General features: G+C 47.2%; 1 long non-coding RNA gene across 1 annotated transcript; it reads left to right on the top strand.

Moving 5' to 3' along the window:
• The first annotated feature begins 4,224 nt into the window (after positions 1–4,224).
• On the top strand, positions 4,225–6,088 carry LOC103653418 (uncharacterized). Its single transcript, XR_565472.3, has 2 exons — positions 4,225–4,661; positions 6,022–6,088. It is a non-coding gene; the product is annotated as an uncharacterized lncRNA (long non-coding RNA).
• Positions 6,089–12,466: the final 6,378 nt, after the last annotated feature.

Below are 12,466 nucleotides of genomic sequence, written 5' to 3'. Positions count from 1 at the left end.
GTCCGTGTTTCGTTCCTCGAACGGCTCGCGCACGCGCAACGGCTGCCTCGCGAACCACTCGTCCCGTCGCATTAACTCTGCGGCAGGACGGGCGGCACCTTTGGCGGGCGAAGCAGGTGACGCTTCACCTCCGCCATAATGACCGCGTCAAAAAAGGTGTGCCATGTCATTCGATTTCGTATCCTTTTCCTCTTCCTCTTTCTCTCTCTTACAACAGGGACCGGGAAAGGGGATACCCCGAAAGGGATCCTTCTCCACGAAGGAAACGGTCCCCGAGCCCCCCTACTGATCAGAGGTTCGAAGGCTGGCCCCTCGGAGGGGTTCAACAGCCGCCTCAGAGCGCCCGGGCTCCGCGTCCACTACTAGTCAGAGGTTCGAAGGCCGGCCCCTCAGAAGGGTTCAACAGCCACCTCAGGCCACTCGGGCTCCGCGCCCACTACTGATCAGGGGTTCGTAGGCTGGCCCTCGAAGGGTTCACAGCCGCCTCAGACGCAGAGCGAGGGATGACCCTGGGTACGTTCGATACATAACCAAGGCTCGGGCTACGCTTCCGAGGTACCCTAGGACATTTCCGAGACCAATGGGAACGATTTTGTAATGGAGTCCCATCAAAGGGAGGCATCGAGCCCTCGGACCCCGTCAAAAGGGGACCGGGTCCGACAAATCACCCGCAGGTACTTTTGGAGCGCGCCTCCGGGCCACTAGCCGACCCCTAACAAATGGGGCACGGGCGTCCACTCGGATTACCCGTTAGCAGCTCACCGGAGACACCATGTTCGGCACCCTCCAAGGGCAACATGGCGCTTTCCCCCCTCCTCCTTGCGGAAAGGCGACGCAGGGGCGTATGTAAAAAAGTCGAGCCTGTCCTTGACCATCCTCTCGCTCTGTGTGGAGGCTCGGGGGCTGCTCTCGCGAACCCGGCTCCGGCCAAACCGTTGACAGCGTCAACATACCAGCCCGAGAACTTGGAACCCGACCGTGCACCCGGGCTACGACCAGCTCGCATGAGGGAACAACCAGACCAGCCGAAGCATCACGAAACGCATTAAGACCTCGAAGGAGTCAAACCACTCCTCCGAGGCCTCGGGGGCTACACCCGGCGGGTGCGCTCGCGCGCACCCACCGGAACAAAATGCAACCGAGAAAGGCCGGTCCCCTTGCAAAAAAGTGCGACAAAAGCCTCCAAGCGAGTATTAACACTCCCTTCGAGGCTCGGGGGCTACTGTCGGGGACCATAATTAGGGGTACCCCCAAGACTCCTAATCTCATCTGGTAACCCCCATCAGCACAAAGCTGCAAAGGCCTGATGGGTGCGATTAAGTCAAGGCTCGGTCCACTCAAGGGACACGATCTCGCCTCGCCCGAACCCAGCCTCGGGCAAGGGCAGCCGACCCCGGAGGATTTACGTCTCGCCCGAGGGCCCCCTCAAGCAACGGACACACCTTCGGCTCGCCCGAGGCCCAGCCTTTGCCAAGAAGCAACCTTGGCCAAATCGCCACGCCGACCGATCGTATCGCAGGAGCATTTAATGCAAGGATGGCCTGACACCTTATCCTGACGCGCGCTTGTCAGTCGATAGAGCCGAAGTGACCGCAGTCACTTCGCCGCTCCACTGACCAACCTGACAAGAAGATAGCGCCGCCTGTGCCGCTCCGACTGCTGTGCCACTCGACAGAGTGAGGCCGACAGTAGCCAAGTCCGGTCTCGGGCGCCATAGGAAACTCCGCCTCGCCCGACCCCAGGGCCCGGACTCGGCCTCAGCCCCGGAAGACGACGAACTCCGCCTCGCCCGACTCCAGGGCTCAGACTCGGCCTCGGCCCCGGAAGACGATGAACTCAGCCTCGCCCGACCCCAGGGCTCGGACTCGGCCTCGGCCCCGGAAGACGACGAACTCCGCCTCGCCCGACCCCAGGGCTCGAACTCGGTCTCGGCCCCGGAAGACGACGAACTCCGCCTCGCCCGACCCTAGGGCTCGGACTCAGCCTCGGCCCCGGAAGACGACGAACTCCGCCTCGCCCGACCCCAGGGCTCGGACTCGGTCTCGGCCCCGGAAGACGACGAACTCCGCCTCGCCCGACCCTAGGGCTCGGACTCGGCCTCGGCCCCGGAAGACGACGAACTCCGCCTCGCCCGACCACAGGGCTCGGACTCGGCCCTGGCCTCACCCGACGGTCTCCGCCTCGCCCGACCCAGGGGCTCGGACTCGACCTCGACCTCGGAAGACAGACTCGACCTCACCCGACCCAGGGCTCGGACCGACCACGTCACAGGAGGGGCCATCATTACCCTACCCCCTAGCTACCTCTGGCTACGGGGAACAAGACCGGCGTCCCATCTGGCTCGCCCCGGTAAAACAAATAATGATGGCGCCCCGCGTGCTCCATGACGATGGCGGCTCTCAGCCCCCTTACGGAAGCAAGGAGACGTCAGCAAGGACTCGACAGCCCCGACAGCTGTCCTTCCGCCAGGCTCCAGCGCTCCTCCGACGGCCACGACATCTCATGAACAGGGTGCCAAAACCTCTTCGGCTGCCACGACGGCATGTACTTAGGGCACTAGCTCCTCTCTGCTAGACATGTTAGCACACTGCTACATCTCCCATTGTACACCTGGACCCTCTCCTTACGCCTATAAAAGGAAGGTCCAGGGCCCTCTTACAGAGGGTTGGCCGCGCGGGGAGGACGGGACGGCGCGTGTAGGCCTCTCGCTCCCTCCCACGCGGACGCTTGTAACCCCCTACTGCAAGCGCGCCCGACCTGGGCGCGGGACAAACACGAAGGCCGCGGGTTTCCCCTTTTATGCCTGACTCTCTCCGGTTTTTCCCCCCTTCGCGCTCCGTCTCGTGCCGACCCATCTGGGCTGGGGCACGCGGCGACAATTTACTCGTCGGTCCAGGGACCCCCCGGGGTCGAAACGCCGACAAATAGTTACCAGGCCAGTCTGAAAATGTCACCATTTGAAGCTTTATATGGTAGAAAGTGTAGAACTCCACTGTATTGGGATCAGACTAGAGAAAGACAGTTCTTTGGGCCTGAAATTATTCAAGAGGTAGAAGAACAAGTCCATATGATCTGGGAGAACTTGAGGGTAGCACAAACTCGGCAGAAGAGCTATGCTGATAATCGAAGAAGACCACTGGAATTCGAAGAGGGTGATCACGTGTACCTAAAGGTGTCACCGATTCGTGGAATGAGAAGATTCAAAGTTCAAGGCAAACTATCCCCTCGCTTTATTGGACCCTTCAGAATCTTTAGGCGAGTTGGGGAGATGGCCTACCAGCTTGAACTACCTGATCATCTGTCTGATGTACACGATGTGTTCCACATGTCTCAACTCAAGAAGTGTCTCTGTGTCCCTAAGGAACAGTTACCAATGGAAGAACTCATTGTTCAAGGTGATCTGACTTAAACGGTGTATCCTACCAAGATCATTAACACTCTGACTCGGCTTACAAGGAATAAGGTCATAAAAATGTGCAAAGTGCAATGGAGCCACTGCGGTGAAGATGAGGCCACTTGGGAGAGAGAAGAAGAGCTTCGAATAGAATTTCCCTATATCTTGCCTAATTCTTCCTAATCTCGAGGTCGAGATTCTTTTTAAGGGGGATAGGATTTGTAATACCCAAAATTGTAAATAATAAGGATTGAGTCAGTCTCAGCATATCTTGTGTCCTCTATTTATCAGAACCCATGCAAAACCACATTTAAAGTGATTACTTGACTAGTGACAACTAAACAACATATGCATCATGCTGGAGTTCGTGTATTTGTGCATTTAATAAGAGTGGCAATAATAAAATGAATTAGTGCCCCAAATCTAGAAATTTAAAATGACAATGAAAAGAGGAAGAGGAAGGAAATAGTATATAAAGAAACATAATTATATAAATAAATATAATCTTATTATACTGGGATTGAGTTTGTGCATGTGAAACTCACAACCAAATTGAAGTTTAAATTTTGAAATCTAAAATAAAGAGAGAGAAAACAATAGGAGGAAAAAGAAAAAAAAGACAGGAACCTCGCACTAGGCCGACTTACCACTGGCCGGCCCAACCCACCCGTGCTCGACCCAAGCAGTAGCTGGCACCGACATAAGGGTCCAACTCGCCAGCCTCACCGCGTGAGTCCACGTCCACGCTGCACTGATGTGTGGGACCAGTGGCCTGGCGCCTCAATACACTCGAGTCACTACTTTGGGGACCCCACGCATGAGCCGTTCCCTCCACCTTACCCTCAATCCCTCTATCCAGTGGGCCTGTATTGTCAGTCCTCTCCCTCCCAACGACCTCACCGTACGTGGCGGGGGCGTGCCGTGAATCTCTGTGGCCGTTAAGGGACCCTGGCCGACCTTCTCCTTCGACATAAGTTGCACCCTCTCCTTCCCCCTCGTATACCTCGCGGGCTCAACTCGGTCACAAGGCTTAGCTCCCACCGCCAATTGGCTAGAATGTGTGCATCGCCACCGACGTCGCTTCACGGGCACTGCATCGGGCGGACCTCGGTGAACGACTGGTGCTGGTCATTGCACCCCCTTAATGACTCTCACACACACGCCCGGAGCGATTCGTCACCTAGAAGCCGCAATTACACACCGGAGTTCCTGCACGCCGTGGATCCGCATAACCTTAGGGAGAGAAGAAGTGGCTACACAGCTCTCGGTAACAAGTCCATCCACGCTCTCATCTCAGTCCTGGCTTCGTGTTGGAAGCATCGGATTCGTGTTCTAGGCAGGGATTAGGAAATCGGCTTGTGGCTGGCGCTAGCGCCGCCGTGTTTTATGGGCGCACCGCCACTGGCATGAACACATGGGCGTGGCTGGGGCGAGACCGTTGGATCGCTTACCAACGGCATCGATTCAATCGGATTGGGCAACATCTGAGCCAATGATTCTATGATGAACGTGTAGGATCTTATCCAGCCGTAATGTTTCGGTAATCAGTCGTGGGCCGTCGATCGGCGATCGGTCGGTTCTCAGTCGATCTGGTTCACTTAGGATCTGCACTATTGATTCTTAATCCAGTGACCAGTCTGACTTAGGCTTTGTTCGTTTACACCAATCCCGCTCTGGATTAGCATGGATTAGAATTAAATCCATGCCTCAATCCATGCCCCAAAATAATCCATGACTACTTAATTTTTTTTATTCGGTTAAACCCATCATGGAATATAACCTAAAGGTTTGAGAATTTTTTAAACTATGGAAGACATGGATTCTATCCATAGCCCATTAGGTATGGAACAAATCCATGAGATATTGCACAAGTTTACATTAGAATCCATGGATCAAAAGAATAACTAGCTTTGAAAGTCACATGGATTTGTTGATGGATTTAATCCCACCATGGGATTGAGTGTGAGATATGGATTCACCCAATCCATACCCGGATTAAATCCATGATGGGATTATATCCCATGTAACCGAACAAGGCCTTAACGATTCACGGGGCGATCGGGATCTAATATGATCCCTTGATTTCAGATCGGGTTGGCCTGGACAACGGATACCCCTTCGGCCGTGAGACTTTACAAAAGAGACCACATCCCTGTTTAGAAATAACCTGTAGTCCAGCGCAAGGCGTTCTGAGTCTGAGGACTTTTGCATAGTAGCACCTTTGCTTTCTGTTAATGTTGCGCGCAGCCCACAGAAATGGAAAACTAGATAAATACATTACGAAAAGGTAAAAATAATTGTAGAAACTTGTTTAATTCCTAGAAAATTCATTCTAACTCCTTTTTAATCCATTCCAGTTCCTATAATTTTGTATTAATATTGTTTACCACTTAGTACCTCTGTTTTAGCATGAAACCTATATTAGAATTGATTCCTTAATTAATTTCGTACCAAACACATAAAACCTTCGGAAAATCATAACTTGAAATCTATAAATCCAAATTTAGTTATTCTTGTTCCTATGATCTCGTTACAATGCGTAGATTATTATTATGTATTCTATACTCATGTTTGGTGTGATGCTAATTTATCCTTTGTACCATGTTTGTTTGTTTTGTGGCGAGTAGACAAGCAAGTGATTAAGGATCCAGGTGTTCAACAGGTAGAAGTTGCTGAGCAGGAGCTCATTGAAGGCAAGTTGTGCCCTTGACCACTTTTATTTACCCAATAGTGTTCTATATAACCATTTTATCATGCATAGGCTTAATTTTGATGGGGCCAATAGGCCACCCTTGTCTGGTTACCATTACATCTTGTTTACCCCTAAACTTTTGGGTAGTCTTTGCTATTGCTATATATGGTTTTGGGTGTTGAGATAACTACTACACATGATCATTCTTAATTATTGTTCTATTTCTGTTCATGATAAGACTATTATGTTAATTGGAACATGGAGCTTAACTTGAGAAACACGTGCCATCACAAGGGTGGAATGGAATGCCCTTGGCTGACTAACTAGGAAAGCTAGTGAAGGATTGCCTTACCCGAAAGGGGCAAGGGCAGTAGGGGAGTAGGTGTGTAGGGAGGTTCTCGGGTTGATTTTGCTGCGATGGCGGTCAGACGGGGCATTCCTGCATTGCTCTTCCTAGAAACTGTAGTGGGTTTTCTGAAGCTAGTGGAACTTTGTAAAGGCCTCGTAGTGGATCTCTAGCCATTCACCTCGGCACTATCTAATGGCCTTGCAAACCTAGGCTAGACGGGACTTGTGGGTATAGGGTACAATCTCTGCAGAATGTAAAACTGGTATACTAGCTGTGCTCGCTATCATGAGCATCTCAAGACTCTCGCATGATTAATTTATGAAATTAAATTCAATTTGTCATTTGCATCACATTGTAGTTTATTATTAATTTTGATCTATTATTGCTCTGGTTTGGTATCTACTTATATTTAGTAACAGCTAATAAAATTTGACCAACTTATTAAAAGCAATGCTTAGCTTTAACTCTTATTTGTGGATCAGCCTGACACTTCACATGAACTCCCACCTTTGGTGAGTTTATGCACATTATTCCCCACAACTTGTTGAGCTATGATCTTTTGTGAGCTCACCCTTGTGATATATAAACCCCCCACAGGAGAAGAATAGGTGGTCCAGGAGGAGCCCTACAACGAAGAGTACGAGATCATCTAGGTGGTTTCTCCCAGTCAGCTTGATGGCGCCAAGGAATAATATTTAATTCGCTTTATTGTTATCCTTTATTTTTGTAAGACTTCCGCTATGTAATAATGATATTTATGACATTTATCTCTATACACTTTGTCATTATATGTGATGTTCTTCTTTGGTGCACATATGAGATGCACCTGGCTTTATCCATTAAATCCCGATGTGACACTTGATGAAACAAAATTAAGGTGCATCGACATCTACATAGGACCCAATCTGATTTTTGTGGAGATTATGGAGTTCAATCCACACAACTTCTACCTAGAGGTTGATGAAGAAGATTATGTCGATTGAGAGGATGACCACGTGTTAAACTGGAAGAGATCGAGGATCACTGCATGAATCGTGGACCAGCTGCTTGATTGTTGAGTTGTTGTTTTGTATCATGTTGTCTTAGAGTTGTTATTTAGGGTTTCTATGAGTTTATCTGTTAGTTATTTCTATCTAAGATATGTGTGTCCAGACTGTATGTGTTGTTCCTTGACCAGTGTGTATGTCATGTTTGTATGCCTTGATGTATCTGTTGAACCTTCTATGAAATAAAACTGCTATGGTTTGGTCTTACTGGTCCGTGTTTTGTTGGTATGAAATAAAGATGTGTTATGTTGTTATAGCTATGACACCATGTAAATAAAGATGTGTTGTGATGTTATGCTTACAGCTATGATAAGGTCTGATACATCAAGTATCACAGCATGTAATGCATAAGTGTCTCATCCATGAAGGTTCATACAAAATTGTCACATACATTAAGTACCTTACATTAGATGGCTACAATAAAAGTTCATGCAACTAGTTTGATACATCAAGCCACTAAACCAAAGTTTTAGACATAAGGACCCATTCTTCTAAAATGTCATCAATGTTGAGTGGTTGAGCCCTCTTATTCTTCGGGGTAATCTTTTAACCAACATCCTAGGAATTGGTTTCAAAGAGGATGGTTTGTCATGTTCATGTGGTGTACTCGGTTCTTCTTTCACATGTTCTTCATCAGGAAACTATTTTTGAGTTGTGTTATGTCATGGCTTCCTTGGAGATTTCAATATGATATAACAAATGAAATAAGATAGACATATGCCTCTTTTTGTTTCATTTAGGGGTCATGAGAGCACTGTTGGTCCTTGTTCTCAAATGATATTAATCAAGAACAAGGCAACACAATTGTTAATGGTTAAAGACCTTCGTCCTTCGTAGCATTATTTCCTTTCAGACATAATGATATCCAGACGAAGGTCATGAAGGACGTACCTTCATCATCTCAGTGCATGAATATGAATATGAATATAAATATGAATAAGGATGTGAAAAAACATTAGAGAATGAAAGATGATGGACAGATTCTCACAATTTATTTATATTCATATTCACATATTAGAATTAACATTAATGATGTTCATAATACAATTATACCTTCGGTTTGCCAGGAGGTGGGGATACAAAGATGACGCGAGAGAGATTACAATCCATCGTGAACAGTACGGGGGTACTGTTCATCTATTTATAGGCATGGGATGCAACCTAGACAAAATTACATTTATGTCCCTGATAACTAATTGTAATCATAATACGAACTATTAAGGACTAGATAGTCTTTTCCTCCTTAAGTCGGTATCGTCCTTCGCCTTCATCATAATACTAAGCCGAAGCTCCTTCAGTTATAGCTTCGGCTTCTGTTCGCATCATCTTCGGGCTGTACCTTCATGTTGCGTATATTTTTACAGTATTCTGCCAAAGGTGTTTTTGCCTTGGGGACCTTTAGCAAGAAAGAAGACCCCCAACAGTAGCCCTTCGTGGTGCTATATCGTTTTTCATAACGAGCTCGATCCGCGAAAGACATGAAGGATTCGGAATGCCGAAGGTCCAAAAAACACCTTCCCTGAGTTCGTTGCCGAGCAACGATTATAATATTATGTACGCCGGACGGTCCACCGCTCAGCCAGTGCGAGCGGTATGGTGGTTCGCCTTCTCCCCCTGCAGCACTATATAAACAGACAGGTTGGTGAGGAGTTACCACAACATTCATTGCCATCGCACTGTTGCGCTGTTAAAAATTTTAACCATAGTCGAAGCTTTCTGTATTGCATTTTCGAGCAAACACTTCGTCGCTTGAGATCAGCTTCGGCTTAAGGAACCACGAAACTTGAGATGGCTCGAGTGAGATCCACCGCTAGCGTGTCCCGCGAGGGAGATGATGTTGAGACAACAGAGACAGTGCCAATATCAGAAATGATGAGGCGATGAGGTCTAGTGGTAACGGAAAAAGCTGTTCACGAAGATGAAGCTGCCGAAGTTGAGTAGATTGCAGCTGAAGATGGGAGCAATGACGAAGCTAAGGAAGACTACAATATTTTGATATGATTATGATGAAGAAGCTGGGTTATTTTGGAGAAGATGAGAGCAAACTTGTTCGCTTCGCTGGGGAGGAAGTGGTTCCGGAACCAAAAGATGATGAAGTTGTATGCTTCTTCAGGGCAGGACTTCGTTTCCCCCTATATGGGATGATTGGAGAAGTTTTGAAAAATTTTAAGATATACTTTCATCAGTTGACACCTAATTCAATCGTTAGACTTAGTGTCTACATATGGGCTCTTCGAAGCCAGGGTATGAGTCTTAATGCCGAAGCTTTCTGCCGGGTACACGAGCTGCACTACCAAATGAAGGCCAAAGCAGATGGTCTTCATAAGAACTTCAGTTGTTACAACTTTGCGTATTGGAAGGATACGAAGGCCCTGGTTCTCGGCTATCATACCAAGTGCCTGACCGGTTGGACAAGCGAATGGTTTTACAGTAAGGCAGATGAGAAGAGAAGGGAAAAGCTAATGACTATGGTCATGAGTCCATTGAAATTGAGCTTTGGGATGACAAGGCCTTTGTGCCACATGCAGCTTGGCTCCCCATGCCAAGTAGTTGAAGTAGAATTCAGAGTGGTAGCAGCCGAAATCAGCACTAGAGATCTAGTGCAAGAGTATTTGGCAAATAGAATATTTCCGACCTCTAGTGGCTGGGGAATGCCTAAGAAGAAGGAGGGGGCAAAAAGTATGAACTTGTTCGGCTCCCTTACCGATTTAAATTTGAGAAATAATTCAAGAAGCCATGCCAAGAGTGGCTAGAAATGATCGTGATAATGTGCAATGAAATTCTTAGCAACTACACCAAGAAAGAGGACCAACTGATGACTGTTGCCTTCGGCACCCAGCCAAAACGAAGGCTGAATCGGGTGATGGACGTGTTAAACTTCGAATACCCAGACTACGAAAGGCTTGACAAAGGGGCCGAAGGGGTGAAAAGGAAAAGGATCGTCAGCAACCTGAGTAGGCGAGCTGCTCGGCTAATAAAGGAAGATGAGAAAATTTTAAAGAAAACAAAGACAGCTCCTAGGCCAAAAGCGACAATCTATAAAAAGCGAAAGCTTGACATGATGCCCACTACTGAGCCGAAGGTAGATGAGACCGGAGAAGAAGCTCCTTCAACGCCCTCTGCTGCCGAAGTAGCAGAAATTTTAAAGGTAATGACTGATTCCCTTCACCTCAAGCTGCTAAGTCCTCTGGGACCAGAACTGACACAATTTTTACAGAAGAAAGAAGAACCTTCAGCTGCAAAAGAGAAGGTTGAAGGGCAAAAGAAACGACGAATAGTTAACGTGATGTAAGCCATCGAGCGAACATTGCCTTTAGCCTCCCGACTAAAATAGTGACTGCTGCGAATGCAGAAGCTGATGCTGCTGCCGAAGTCAAAAACACTGGTGAAGCCAAAACAACAATGTCAGATATTGATAGGCTCATATCAGATGTGGTTAAAGATGTGGCTATAGAGGAAGAAATGGCCGCAGCACCAAGCAAAGAAAAGGAAATTGACACTAGTCCTTCGGGCGAAAAATACTTCGATCTTCGACACCTGGGCGGCCAAGAATTGTCTGAAGAGGACAAGTCAGAGTTGCGGGAATTTGCTCGCCGGGGCAAAGATAGTCGACACTCTATCCAAGAATGTTGGCTTTCCAAAGCTAGAGGCTGATATCAGCTGCTACCGACGGCAACATCTTGTCGTTAGCTTATTTTATTCCAACTTCAAGGTGAGGCCTTTGACTAGATTGTTATTATTATCATCTTCGCGGTGAATTAAATGTTCTAACTATAACTTGTTGTTGCAGAGCATGCTGCTGAGCAAAGCTTTGAAAATACAGCAAGATAACGAAGATAAGAAAACGAGATTATAATTGAAGGCTTAGAGAATAAAATAAAGGATCCCGAAGCTTCTCTAGAGGAGAAAGATTTTCTGATGCCAGCAGCCGAAGGTTCCTTCGCGGATGTTCAATCTCAAAATACTAAATTAAGCGAGGAACTTGACCATGCTGAAACAACTTTAAAGAAAGAATTAGAGCGCTTCGAGCAGGAAACAAAAGAACTACAAGTAAAAGCTGAAGCCGAAGCTAAGAAAAATACGAAGCTACAGGAGTCACTGAAAGACCTTCGGAATAAGTGCACGGATTTCGCCACCCGTTGTGTAGGCCGACTAAAAGGAATATTCAACTCGGTTGGGGCTAGTTCTGAAGAAATTGCTCCTTCGGCTGAAGACATCCCCAAAGCTTTCGAGCACATTGAAAATGAAGTTGAAGCACTCAATAAAGTTATAACTGGGCACGGGGATTTCTGTGCTCTGTTAGCTTCTGTGGCATAGCTGCTGCATTTTTAAAGGCCGGATGTACTCATGCCAAAACAGTGAACAAGCCAACCTTCAGCCTCTCATCATCAGACTTGGTTGATATTCCCGGTGAAGCCCGTAGCATTGGAAACAGATTTATCACTCAGATTTGGGCTAAGGGCGGGCGCGAGCTAGCCGGAGACGAAGCTCGGAAACTACTCAACTCAGTATGAAACTTTCATGTGTCTTTTACCTTGGTTTTTCTTTATTATATTTGTGATTACCTTATATCATCATCTGTTTGCAGGATGGTGGCGCCGAAGGTCGCTGAGCCAAAGATTGTTCCGAAGGGCTAAATTCCGAAGGGCTGAAGACTCTTAGAGTTTCTTTTTGTAATCACCTGTAGAAAACTTGGGATCTCTTTGCATTATTTGGCGAGAGATTGTAATTGAGAGTTGAACACAACATTGTACATATTTGTCCATACCTTGTAATATAATTTTACCTCGTCGTCCATGTGTGAATTGATTTGCTGTGGACGAAACCCACACTTACAATTTTTGAGTCGAAGGCAAAAAACACCTTCCATTCTTTTCGTTCACATCGAAGCATCTTCGTATTCAACGAAGCATTTTGTCACCAAAGATAGGCATCTTTTTTCTTTCCTGTTAACGCATGTGCTTCATGTCATGATAATGATGATC

This window comes from Zea mays, chromosome 4 (assembly GCF_902167145.1).
Source record: "Zea mays cultivar B73 chromosome 4, Zm-B73-REFERENCE-NAM-5.0, whole genome shotgun sequence".
NCBI classification, from domain to species: domain Eukaryota; kingdom Viridiplantae; phylum Streptophyta; class Magnoliopsida; order Poales; family Poaceae; genus Zea; species Zea mays.
The sequence above is the reverse complement of the archived record's forward strand: the minus strand, read 5'-3'. Positions and strand labels throughout refer to the sequence as shown.